Genomic DNA, 14,133 nt, shown 5'->3' with positions numbered 1-14,133 from the left:
GGAATCAACCCCGTGCTGACGGAGACCAGAATGACCCAGAGCACATGCTATTGACTGATCTGTAAGAGAACTAGCTAGCCTCCAAGGCAGCTAGGAAATCTTGCTAAGGTGTTCAGGGTCCGGTACTTATGGATTTTGTTCAGTATGAGATTTGTCTCTAAATCCGATGAACTGAAATTAGCTGGAATGGAAAATAGGAAAAAAAACTGGGCATTTTATGGGACAAGTAAATGGAGAAAGATACCATTGGGTTTATACCTCCTGTGGAGATATTAAGAATATTTTACAGTTAAACATTACTTAAATGATGCCCTTTGGCTGTGCACATAATACCACTTGACAGCAGAAGCCTACATTTTGAACCTGGCTCTGGATCCTCTAGGAATCCTAAGACCGTGGTGGAGATTAAATGTTGGACTGGCAAAAGCATCTGAGAACCAGAGATGTTTGGAGAATTTGTAGGCATGGATGTGGGGGGAACAGAGTAGGGTAAAACTGTCTTCTGTGCTTGGACCCGGTCAGCTTCCAGCTGAGGAAAGAAAGAAAAGAGGAATAATAATTGCTAGGCACCACTATGTGTGAGCCACTGTCATGATCCCACTTAATTCGCACAACTCTATGAATTAGACATTTCTTCCATTTTACAGATTAGGAATTTAGAGACACTAAGACATGTGTCCAGATTCATACATTTAGTCATCACCAAAGTCGAGATGTAAAACGATTTTTATGTGACTTAGTAAGTCCATGCTCTTCCCCATGATAGGCTACCTCCTAAGAAAGGAAGTAGGTTTACTTGGGATCCACCTGCCTTTTTTTTTTTTTTAATGTTAATTAATTTATTTTGAAAGAGAGAGAGAGCAAGCATGCATGCATGTGTGCATGCGCACACGGGGGAGGGGCACAGAGAGAGGGAGAGAGAGAGAATCCCAAGAATCCCAAGCAGGCTCCACACTGTCAACGCAGAGCCCAATGTTGGGGCTCGAACTCACGAACCCGGAGACCTCAGACCTGTTTTGTCCATTTAATTGTTCTTCACAGAGTGATGGGAATAGCTCAGGCTCAGACCAGTTATTTGCAGAGTCTGAATGAGGAATCGGTATTTATTTTATCAGTGTCAGACTGTATCCATCTTCAGATCTGCTCGGGCTTGTTTAGTCTTTGTTGTTCTTGTTTTTTTTTTTTTTTTCTAATGTTCATTTATTTTTGAGAGAGAAAGACAGAGACAGAGTGCGAGTGGAGGAGGAGTGGAGAGAGAGGGAGACACAGAATCCGAAGCAGGCTCCAGGCTCTGAGCTGTCAGCACAGAGCCCCAGGCGGGACTCAAACTCATGAACAGTGAGATCATGACCTGAGCGGAAGCTGACTGAAGTTGGCAGCTTAACGGACTGACCTGAGCCACCCAGGTGACCCTAGGCCTTGTTTCTTAGTGTTCTGAGGAAAGAGTTAAGAGCACAGACTCTGGAATCAGATCAACCTTGATTCACATCTATTCTTCTCCATTCACAGACCAAGTTCCTTAAATTCTCTGAGTCTTGTTTTCTAGTCTGTAAAATGGGAATGAAATAAAATAAGGAACGCAGCTGGTGCTCAGCAAATACATGGAAATGAAAACTAGGAGAAAATGCCTTTCAACATTATCCGTCCAAACAAAAAAGAAAAAATGTGAGCCTTTTAAACCTTACAATTCGATTTTTCTGACCTGTGTTTTGTAGCCTGGAAACAACTCCAGCAGGTTGCCTGCAGTGGTCTGGGAGCCACTGAAGGACAGCAGGGAAATTCAAATGTATCCACCAGTGAAACAAAATAAACTGTTGCTGACGGACGCCACCTGGGCTTGCTGATCATTTCCTTAATTCAATCTCTTTCAAATTCAACTTTACACTTTCCAGTTACATTTTAAGGTGCATAGTTTATGGATGTTTTTTAAGTTTATTTTTGAGAGAGAGAACAGGGGGTGGGGCAGAGAGAGAAGGACAGAGAGAACCCTAAGCAGCTGTCAGCACGAAGCCAATGCAGGGCTCAATCTCACAAACCGTGAGATCGTGCACTGGGCCAAAATCAAGAGTTGGACACTTAACTGATTGAACCATCCACGTGCCCCCTAAAATGGCTTTTTAATTGGTGAAACAAAATTGTGAGTTTTCATTTTGTTCCTTATGCCTCATCAACACACCTCAATACCACTTGTATATTACTGCATGATCTACCTCAACCTGTCATCCCATGTGCAGACTCTTGGTGGGTGGGGAAGAGCATGCAAAATATCGGCTTTGTTAACTCATCTGACAGGGATGGGAACACTTCTTCCCCATTCGGTTCTCTGTTTCCAATGCTGTCACCCTGCACAAGGGAACCATTACTTTTCTCAATGTAACTAATGAGACAGTCCACCACATGAAACCCTTGGGAAGTTAAAAGCACGGAAAAGCATCTATGGGACTCTTCCAGTGTCTTGCCCACCTAGCTTTGCTACAGGACCCTGTCTACTAGAGGACAAATGACCTTTTATTTTCTCAACATAGCCATTGTTTATGAGGCCTGCATTTCTAACTCACTCTCTGGGCTTTTGGGATAATGAAGAAGATACTCTTGCAGATGAATGACTCTGAGGCTTGAATAAACACCCAACCATAGCCAAAGAGCTGTGTGTTTGTGCATGTGGACAAGCGTGTGTGCACACACATGCACATTTGTACACACAAACACAGCAAGACTGGTGTTGAATGTGAAGAGGTCTCCTTCAATCCCACATTAGAACATTCTCTTTGGCATGGAAAAGAGAAAAAGAAATCCAGGTTTTTCTTCCGGGAAATCTATTAGTTACTTTCCCCCAGTTTCTTCGTCTCTAAAACAGTAATTATGTAGAAAGAAAGCCTGGAACTAGGGGCTATGTGTGATCTGTCCACTGAGCAGAATGCAGGAAATAGGCCATGAGGGATCTGGAGCTTAAGTGTAGTGAACTCCGGAGAGTAGTAGCAAAGAATCACAGTGCCCACAAGCCAGTTACACAGAGAACCGAAAACAGGTCATTGGCTTCTGCCCTGCAATTCACTGTAACTGCCAGCGATATTTCTACATAGGGGAACACGCTTTGCACGACAGCTCTCTTTGCAGGAAATCTCCATCCTGGGGAGTTGAAATTGCATTAGGATTACTTCTCTGCAAGCACACTGACACCAATATGCAATATGTGTATGAGAAACCAAAAAGCCATTAATCTAAAGCTGGAACTTAAACAATTGTGTCTAACTCAGGAAGAATTCCATTGAATTAGAATGCCTTTCTACATTGAGACTGCTTTGACTGAATTCAACATTGCAAATAAAGATTTAATTTAGCAAAACAATCAGATTTAAATGTAAACGCCCACCCCACCTTATTCCAACTTTTTAATTGAAATCTTTGGAATTGAATAAATATATTCATTCATTCATTCATCCATCCATCCATTCATTCAGTGTTTGAGTACCCATCAGGGCCATGCAGTGTGCTGGGAATTAGGATTACAAATATGAATAAATTATGATCCCACCCTTCAAGGAGTGTAGAGTATAGTGGGAAGGAGAGTGGGAGGGAGAGTGAGGACTCAGATAATTATAACACAGTTTGATAAAGGCTTGACCAAAGACATTGGGAGCAAAAAGACACTGGTTACTTTGGATTCTTAGTTTATTGAATTTGGATTTTGTGCAGGTAGTGTCTATAAGTGAGGGTCTCTACCTCAGTTGATCTACAATCTAGATTCAGAAAGGACAGGAGAGTGCCAACCAATATTGTGCCACCTTTCCTAGAAGGAAAAGTGCTTTCAGGAATATTTCGATGGGACTTGACCTAGAATTCCTCATTATATTAATAACTGGCTCTGGAATAGATGTCACACTTCAGCCCCTGCCCACCTTCCATGAGAAAGCGACTTGCTCGTGACTTTACATTCATAAATACGCTCACAATGCCAAGGGATGTTTTTTTCTTCCATCAATTCATTAGATCTGCTCACATGAATTATTTATATGCAGTGCTAAAAATGATTCTGAAACATTACAAGAATTCAATATCAGTTTTCACAGTGGGATTTCATCATTTTAGCATTGCAGCATGGTAGCCTAATGCAATACTAATAGGATATGGTGCTAATAGGGTACAACGAGAATTCTCTCTAATATGCAAACATTTCCATGTTGTCTTATTATTTCTTTTAAGTTAATATGCTATGGTGATAATATGATGAAATGAATTAGCTTCATATCATTGTCTGCATGAGTTGTGCATATTAACGGCATCTTTCTTCCCCCACCCCTTTGAATTCACTTGGAATGAGCTTGAAAACTTACCCTGTAGTTATGCTTATGTTAATGAGGCTGTTTAGTAGGAAACATCCCTGCCGTTGCTTAGCCAGCTGGAGAAACAATAGATGCGTATCCTCTCTCTTTGGAATGGAATGTTTTCTGGCCTCCCTTCCAAGGGCCTATCTCCATCAGGCTGCTTTAGTATTCTCTACTTGTTCACAATCTCAATCCACCCATGTGTTAGACATTTTACCAGCAACATTTAACCAGATTGTATATTTCTATTAGATATGAAGCAAATCTTTTCCAAGAGAAACTAGATGCATGGCCAACTGGCCCAATGTTTTGGAATATTTAAACACACACACACTCACACACACACTCACACACACAAACCTACATGCATATATACATGAAATGCGTAGAAATATACACATATTTGTGTGTGTGGGTTATGTATAGACATGTTTACATATGTATACAGACATATACATATGTGCTTCTTTGTTTTTGTGTGTAAATGATTTAAAAGTTTGTGGAATCCATGCCATAACCAGCATTTCTTTTCTGGCTGTTAAATCCTGGGTGGATTAGGTCCAGTGAGTATGAATCGTCCAGATTTCAGTGTTTATTCATTTTCAGATATATAACCAAAAGCCAGATGCTTATCCAAATCTTAGCTGACATTTGCAAATCATGAATTTCTCACCCAAACCTGTGTGACCTTTCCTCCTGAGTTGCTATCAGGTTCAGCTAATTCAGTTTCAGAAATCCCAGATGTCAATGCTCTCAGGAGACTTCTAAAGCCCTTTCTTGTCCTATCAATCAACTTGCTCCAAAAGGTGCCTTTATGATGACGTTCTGTACTTCTCTTCCAGGAGCATCTCTGAATGGGAAAGTTTCCATCTTAATGGCAGCTTGAGGTTATAAAACAAGCAATCCAAGCTCTGACACTTAGTGGCTGTGTGACTTAAAGCAAGACTCTTAACTTGTCTGTGGCTCAGTGTCTTAATTTGCAAAATAAAAGAATACATGATCTCTGGTACCCTCCAATTCTGCACCCTATGATCTGCGACTGAACAGTGAGAAATCTCCATTCTAATGGGAGAAATGATTAATGAGTTTCTGCATTTCGTCGGTGGGAAAGAGGATAGTATGAGAGGGGAAAAAAAAGTTCTGGGTCCAGAAGGAAAGCAATGTGGTGATTCTAAATATTAGAGTTTGGGTTTTAGGTTCTCAATAAGATTATGTGTAGATAATATATTTTCTTAATAAAGGAAGTTACTAAGAAGAATAGACCTTTGTTATATATCTGAAAGATACAAATACTGGCGAATATCAGTGGATTGGTTATTAAGCTGAAGTTGAATATGCAGCATTTGAAAGACTTTAGTAAAAGGTGTATTTTATTTTATTTTATTTTATTATTTTTTAAATTTTTAAGTAGGGTCCATGCCCAGTGCGGAGCCCAATGCAGTGCTTGAACTCACAACCTTGAAATCAAGACCTGAGCTGAGATCAAGAGTCGGACACTTAACTGACTGAGCCATCCACATGCCCAGAAAATGTGGATTTTAGGAACTTGTAATTATAGGTCCCTGGTTATTGAAATTAAATATTTCAGTGAGACTGATAAAAGGATAAATATGGATCCTTTTAGAGAAAGTACTCCTAAAGGCTCTGATAATAGGACAATTAATGCCAAATGTCCTTTAGCCTGCATTAGGTATAAACATATATTTGGGCCACTTTTGTCTACATTCATCCAATCAAGACTCAGATTTATTCTGAGGTCCTATGAAAGACATCCTGTTTATCATATTTGAAAATGGAAACTAAAAAAATATCTGGAGAGAGCCAATCCATTCACCATTGAACCAATTCAATTTCTTTAGCAGACCATTATTTGCTTGAAAATTAGAGCTATGTTTAAAAATAATTTTATACTTCTCTTGCTTTCCCAACTAAGACCTGCTCAAAGCAAATGGCCTTTCTACAGTTCTGTAGCCAGGGTCTTTGGTTTGTCTGGTGTGATTACCCATCTTTACCTTTCTTCATAGTTCCCTCTGAAGGTAGCTAGCTTTAATTGGGGTTAGAAGTATACTCAGCATGTGCAACATTACTTAAAAATGAAATTTTACTATAGCATTGATAAAAACTTTCTAGGCTTAAAAATGTCACCAACAAAGAGTCTGGTGCTTCTTTAATTATCCGATTTCTAAAGCTATAGTACCTAATTCCTTGTATAATCAGAGCTTAAATTTTGAAGAAACTCATATGGGTGACATTTCCTCTCAATTTTGAATGGGGATTATTTTAAGAGGATACAGAACTTAGAAATATTTCAATGGAGCTGATATTTAAAGCATATTTAGTGGCATTTATGTTTTAATCTGCTTATTGACTAGGCATTAAAGAGAGTTGTTAGTGTTTTAGCAGTGATTAAAAGGACCAACAATTGTTTGATATAATGAGCAGTATTTCCAGGATGTGAGACTAATACTTTTTTTAACTTAGAAAATGACGTAGCTTCTTTCTAGTGAAGCATCACTATCTGAAGAATTTTCTTTATTTGGATTTTCCTTTGTCCCTGGGACAAGGCACTCCATTTAGAGATAAATTCTCCCAAATTACATAAACATATAGAGGTTTGATGAATTCCATTGTTGCACCAATTTCTTACTTTACCCATCTTCATCAGCAGTGGCAGCAGTAACAGCAAGTAATTATGAAAGTAGTAATAACAAATCTTTACAAATTGCCAACATGAGGTTATGTACAAGGTACCAGGGATACCAAGATGGAAAAAGCAGTTTGTTCTGTTAACCTTAAAAATAAAATTGCCAATTTTGTTTGTTTGTTTGTTTGTTTGTTTTAAATAGCAAAAATGGGTTTATTTGGGAACAGCAGAGAATTGCAATTTGGGACAAGCAAGCTAGACAAAAACCATAGGCAAGGCCACCAGTCAGAGGAGAGGAACTTTCTTTTATGGAGGAAAACAAGAAGGCTGTTATAAACAGAAGTCCATTGGAGTAAACTGGGAGTTGGAAGTATAGTGGCTTCTCATTGGCTGAGTTGTGAGTTTCTCACTGGCTGGGCTGTTGCAGAAGGAGCAGGAACCCTTCTTCCTCCTGTTAGGGTAGTAAAGTATAGCCACTTGCAAGGCCCTTCTTTTCCTGTTGGATTTGCAATTGACAGAGTCGTAGGGTGAGAGAGCTCCCCCTGCCGAGCCTCCTGACTCCACTTTAGTGAGGCGTCCCTTTATTAATTTTCAGTTTTCTCGAGAAATTTCCGTACCAACTGTTACACTGTAGTACAATGCCTGGGGTACCCAGGCACTCAGCGTTTGTTGAAAATGAATGAGTGAATTAATGAATGAATGAATGATTTGGTCCTAGTCATCAGGAAAGTTTGTTAAAAAAAAAAAAAAAAAACTAGTCTAGATCCCATAAGAATTCCTCATTAAATGATCACTAACTTGACAATCAGCTACTGTAATCTACTCCATTTGGGCTATGTTTGCATAATGACAGAACACCTATCAGATCAATTACATTGGAGAAACAAATAGACAAACTGTTTTTCTGTAATTGTTATATAAAATAATAGATCAGTTAATAGGCCATTTTATTTTTCAAATTTGTTTTGTTGCAACATTAAAAAATACAGAAAAGAATAAACTGAAGTTACCAAAGCAAAGAACAGAGATTTATCAGGAAAAACAATAGCTTTTCTTGAACTGTGATGTGTGGATCCTGGTCAGTGCAAGTAAATGTATGACCAAAGTTCCTTTTCTTAATTGTCTGTCAAAACTGTTGCCCTCAAACAATAAGGTGAGTTTCTGAAAGTTATATATATTTAAATTTGGCATGTTTTTCACCTGCAAATCATTTGATTCAGTTTTATATCAAATCCACAGTGGTACCAAAGTAGATTTCATTTAATTTTCTTACCTATTTTTTTTTCAAATGTTGCATATTCGTGGAGAAAATTTATTCCTTTGTATGTGAATCAATTTCTTTTAAATACAGAAAGCATCCCCTGACTATTTCTTTTCCAAAGAACATCAGCAAAATCTAAAATGAATACTTACAAGTAATTTGGATATGAATCTAAAAGAACAATAGCTGTAATAGTCTTTTTGTGAATATTGTTATAAAGTAAAATTAAGTAAATTGATGCAAGAAGTGAATGAGATAACCCAGAATAAGTCAAATGAGCATAGTCTGCACTTCAGCATATCTACCAAGAGACTACCTCTTTCATCTCACCCAACTTCTGTCCTGGATGTAGTGAGGAAATACCACATATAACCATATAAAACTGGCATTTTTTAGACAGTGGACACTATTTAGGCACCAAAAGGCCTGGACACAGAGTGGGATTATCAGACTATAAGGGGCTGGGACATTAATGTCACAGAGGCAGGTTGCATTAAGCCTGACAGCTCTTTCTTTGTTCTTTGTTTTTCCATTCTAGCTCTTCTTTCCTCCATGAAAAATTGTCAACAAATAACTAGAACTCGCATGAGCTTTCAAAATAGTAGAAGGGAATAAAGATGAAAAATAATGGAGATACATGTGTATATATATATGCATTTCTTTTTCATTTATTATGAGTATTATTGAGGAAAGAAATATTTATTAACATTTCAAGTATCTGTAGATAAATTTTAAAAATCTCATGAATAGCTTTCATTTATTTAGTGCTTATTACATTCTGGATGCTTGCTAAAAACTTTTTGCACATATTTTGTGACCTTTTCTTAACTCTTAAGGTCATCGTTATTCCCATTCAGCATATGGAAAATACTGAGACTTTGAGATGCTAGTTAATTTGCACAAGGTCACAAAATCAGGTGATGGTAGTGGGAATTCAATTCAGATCTGTGTGATCTCTCAAATAAACTAGGGAATAAAACTGTACCATAATGCACTGTACATCATTGACCATCAGCTGTCTGTTCATATCAACAATTTAATTAAGCTTATGTTTAAAGAGGAATGAGAAAGGGAGGAGGATGTCTTTTTCAAAATAGAATAAAACACATTTTAAACCCATTTACCTATCACAGTGGCTTGATTTCAAAGTGTTAACTGAGTACTTTTGAGTAGTAGATATACACAAATCCAATAAGAATTCACTCTTACTCTTAGGAAATAAGGAAACAGAGCTATAAAAGGTAGCTAAAGTTAAGAGGGTTGATTTGTGTTGAATGGCAATGCAGCCATCCCTTTTATTACTTTCTGAACACACATTAAATAAGAAAAAAATCATTCCATAAAATCGTTCCATTTATCAAAATTATAGATCATGTTAGATACATTTCAGTCCAAACCTGTTTTGGGACTGTATCTATATAAAGAAACAATTAACTATTGGATCAATTTTATTGGTTAATTCCATTGAAAAACCCACAAAAACCAAAAATATACCAGACAGTGGCAAGAAAACTCTGTCATAACCTATATCCCTTATCCAGAGCAGCAAGCTGTGGTGTGAGAATGAGACCATCTTATCCTAAATTTGGAACCCATACGAATGAATGCACTGTCTAAAGGGAAGCAATGTCCTGTATACCATAGCCAGTGTCCTTTTAAAGAGCCTTTCTTTGAATTTTTAGCAATTGGCATTGCTAACCACCTGCTCATCCTGAAATTGATTTCCTGATACCATTTACTGTGGGTTTTCCTTTTCCTGACCCAGTTCTTACTTACATATGACTGATTAATTCATGCATCTGTTTAATAAAAATTTTTACTAAAGTATCACAGATATACAGTAATGTTAGTGAATCATGAGTTCACAGCTGAATAAATTTTTACAATGTCACCAAATTCATATAAAACTATCCAGATCATGAAAGAATCCACAACTACCCACAATAGAAGCATTCTTCATAGCTTCTTCTGACCACTGCTCCAAAAGAAACTATCCTGACTTTCATCACCATAGATTAGTTTTATATACTTTTTGATCTTTATAGAATGCGATAATGCAAAGTTCTTTTTGGTATCTGGCTTCTTCGCTCAGAGGTATGTTTGTGAAATTTATCTAGGTTGTTACATGAGGCAATATTTCATTTATATTCATTGCTTTCTAGTATTCCATTAAAAATTTTTTTTTAATGTTTATTTATTTTTGAGAGAGAGAGAGAGAGAGAGAGAGAGAGAGAGACAGAATGTGAGCGGGGGAGGGGCAGAGAGAGGGGGAGACACAGAATCTGAAGCAGACTCCAGGCTCTGATCTGTCAGCACAGATCCCGATGTGAGGCTCAAACTCGTGAGCCGCAAGATCATGACCTGAGACCAAGTTGGATGCTTAACTGACTGAGCCACTCAGGTGCCCCTCTTGTATTCCATTTTATGAATATGCCACAATTTATTTATCCATTCTACTGTCAATGGATATTTGAATTTGCAAGGTTTTGGCTATTATAAATAGTGCTGCCGGGAACATTGTTATATATGTCTTTTCATGTATATGAGCACATAATTTTTATGGGTAAATCCCTAAGAATAGAATTACTGAATTATAAGGTATATGTAGAATCAACTTCAGTTGATGTCAGTTTCCAAAGTGATTGTGCCAATTAACACACCCACCAGCAGTTTATGAGAGTTCCAGATCCTCCAAATCCTTGACAAATCAGTCCCTTATATTTCAGCTATTATAGCCATCGTGGTTTTAATATATATGTCCTTGATAACTGCTATAGCTGACTATCTTTTCATGTATTTATTGACATTTGCATATCCTTTTATAATCTTTTGCCTATTTTTCTCTGGTCTGTCTGTGTTTTCTTTATTGTTAAATGGCAGTTCTTTATATATTCCAGGTATAAGTTCTTTGTTGGGCATATATTTTTAAAATATCTTCTCCTCCTCTGTGACTTGAATCTTCATTATTTCAGTGGTATATTTGATAAGTGGAAGTTAATTTAAATGTGGTTCAACGTATCAATCTTTTCCTTTTTGATTAGAACATTTGTGTCCTACTTAAGAAATTTTTGCCTAGCTCAAAGTCACAAAAATATTCCTCTTCTATTATCTTCTAGAAGTGTTTGTATTTTAGCCTTCCATGTATACTGCAATCATTTGCTGTTGACTTTTGTGTTTGGTATAAGAAAAGAGTTGAGATAAATATTTTCCTCTTGGAAATGTCCAATTGACCTAGCAATCTGTTTCTGGACTCAAATTCAGTTTTATTAGACCAATGGATTCCTTGTTGATTCTTTTTTGTCCTTGGAATTTCCATATAAATTTTAGAATTTTTGTGTGATTTTTCCCATATTCAAACACAAAAACATGCTGGAAATCTAATTAGTATTGCATTGAATCAATCTGGGGAGAACTGACATCTCTACAACATTGAAACCTCCAACCCATAAACATGGTATATTCCTCCCTTTATTTAAATCTTCTTTAATATCTTTCAATTACATTTTTTAATTTTCTATATAGAAGTCTTACATAATTTTGTTAAATTTATTTCTTATTTATTTATTTATTTATTTATTTTTATATTTTTATTTTTAGACAGAGCATAAGCAGGGGAGAGGGGCAGAGGGAAACAGAGAATCTTAAGCAGTCTCCATGATGTGGAGTCCTGCCTGGGGCTTGATCCTATGACCCTGGGATCATGACCTGAGCTGAAAACCGAGTCAGACAGATGCTCAACTGACAGAGCCACCCGGGTGCCTCAGATTTATTTCTATAACTGTGGTGTTTTTGATGCTATTATTAATAGTATCATTAAAATTATTCATTTTGGGGGGACTAGTATGTAGAGATACAACTAATGTTTATATATTGACCCTACTAATTTTACTTAATAAGTAAAGTTTATTAAGGTCATTTTTGAATTTCTATGGTCAACAATATGTAATTTATGAATAATGACACTCATGTTATTACTTACTTTTTGATTCTTATATCTTTTCTTCTTGTCTTACAGCAGTGATAACTTAAAAAAAAAAAACCTGAAAGTTTGTGTAAAATTTATGAGATTTTTTTCATTAACTGCCTAGAAATATTCACCAGTAAAGCTATCTTGGCTTAAAGATTTCCCTGTGGGAAAATCTTCAAATATGAAATCAATTTCTTTGACAGAATGGAACTATAGAGATTTTCTATTTCTTCTTATATCAGTTTTCAAGTAATTTCTCCATTTCATATTCGACAAACACTTTAATAATATCCTCTTTGATCTTTTTTTTTAAGTTCATTTATTTATTTTGTGTGTGTGTGTGTGTGTGTGTGTGAGAGAGAGAGAGAGAGAGAGCACACTGGAGTGGGGGAGGAACAGAGAGAGAAGGAGAGAGAATCTTGAGCATGGTCCACACTGCTAGTGCAGAGGCCAATGCGAGGCTCAAACCCATGAACTATGAAATCGTTACCTGAGCTGAAATCAAGAGTTGGACACTTAACTGACTTAGCCATCCAGGCACCCCACCTCTTTGATATTTTCAATATCTATAGAAAATTTTTAATTTTGTCCCCGTTTTCATTACTAATGTTGGTAATTTGTGTCTTCTCTCATTTCCATTGTCAGTCTTCTAGCTGTTTATGAATTTATTTAGTCATTTTAGGAACTTTCAATTTGGGCTAGGTTTATATGACTATTTAATTATACTTATAATGTTTTCTTGGTCCTTATATGTTTTCCCTGAAATTATATTTCTTAAAAACAAATCTAGTCACATAAATATTCTGTTAAAAATAACTTCATAGGTTTATCACTGTCTATAGAATAACTTCCACATCCATTTGAAGGCTTCATTAAGCTGTGCTGGTTTGGTAGGAACTTTATTATTTCACCATCTTGGAGTTTTCTAGTCTCATCCTTAGGCACTTTTCCTCTTGAATCTTATGCTTTATTAAATTTCCACTGCAGGGGCGCCTGGGTGGCTCAGTCGGTTGGGCGGCCGACTTCAGCTCAGGTCATGATCTCACGGTCCGTGAGGGCTGTGAGTTCGAGCCCCGTGTCGGGCTCTGTGCTGACAGCTCAGAGCCTGGAACCTGTTTCAGATTCTGTGTCTCCCTCTCTCTGACCCTCCCCTGTTCATGCTCTGTCTCTCTCTGTCTCAAAAATAAATAAATGTTAAAAAAAAAAATTAAAAAAAATAAATTTCCACTGCTAAAAATTCTGTCCTTTTTTTGTGTGTAACAAACTACTCATGCCGTTCTTATACATTACACTTTTTTCCCATGCTTCTTTTCCTTTGACAGTGCTATTTTTCTGCCTAGAATTTCCATCCCTTACTTGATCCACCTGACAGGATCCCTCCAGATTTGCTTTCGTGGTTATCCTCTTTGTCAAGCCATTTAAGGCTAGTTTACTACCTAAAAAATTAATTTTCTCTCTTTTATAGCCTGTAGAGATCTGTCTCCTCCAGTGGGCTGCGGGATACCTGCAGGAAGGAACCTAGATACCTAACAAATTATCCCCCATCCTGTAGCAATCAAAAAGTGGTGTATTTAATCAAGTTTATTTACCTTTATTCCTTTCCTAACTATTCTTCCTTGACCTCTCTTTCTAGGAAAGTGTATCTGAAACATCAAGCAGAAGAAATGTGATAAGAAGTTCTAGAGTTATTAGATTCACATGCTAACTGCACCAACTACAATGAGCAAGGTTTACAGGAAAAATAAAAATAATTTCTACTTCGTCAGTATCCATAAAACTCCTGTTGCTATTCATCACGACCAGGATAATCATATTTGGCCAAGAGCCTGAATCCACCTAACCACACTCTACTACATTGAATACCATTGGTTAATTACTCATTCAGTGAATTTCTAAACTCCTATAACTAAAAATCCTATTGTTCCTGTAGTCTTCT

The sequence above is a fragment of the Panthera tigris genome, chromosome C1 (assembly GCF_018350195.1).
Source record: "Panthera tigris isolate Pti1 chromosome C1, P.tigris_Pti1_mat1.1, whole genome shotgun sequence".
NCBI lineage: Eukaryota > Metazoa > Chordata > Mammalia > Carnivora > Felidae > Panthera > Panthera tigris.
Note: the sequence above shows the minus strand (reverse complement) of the source record.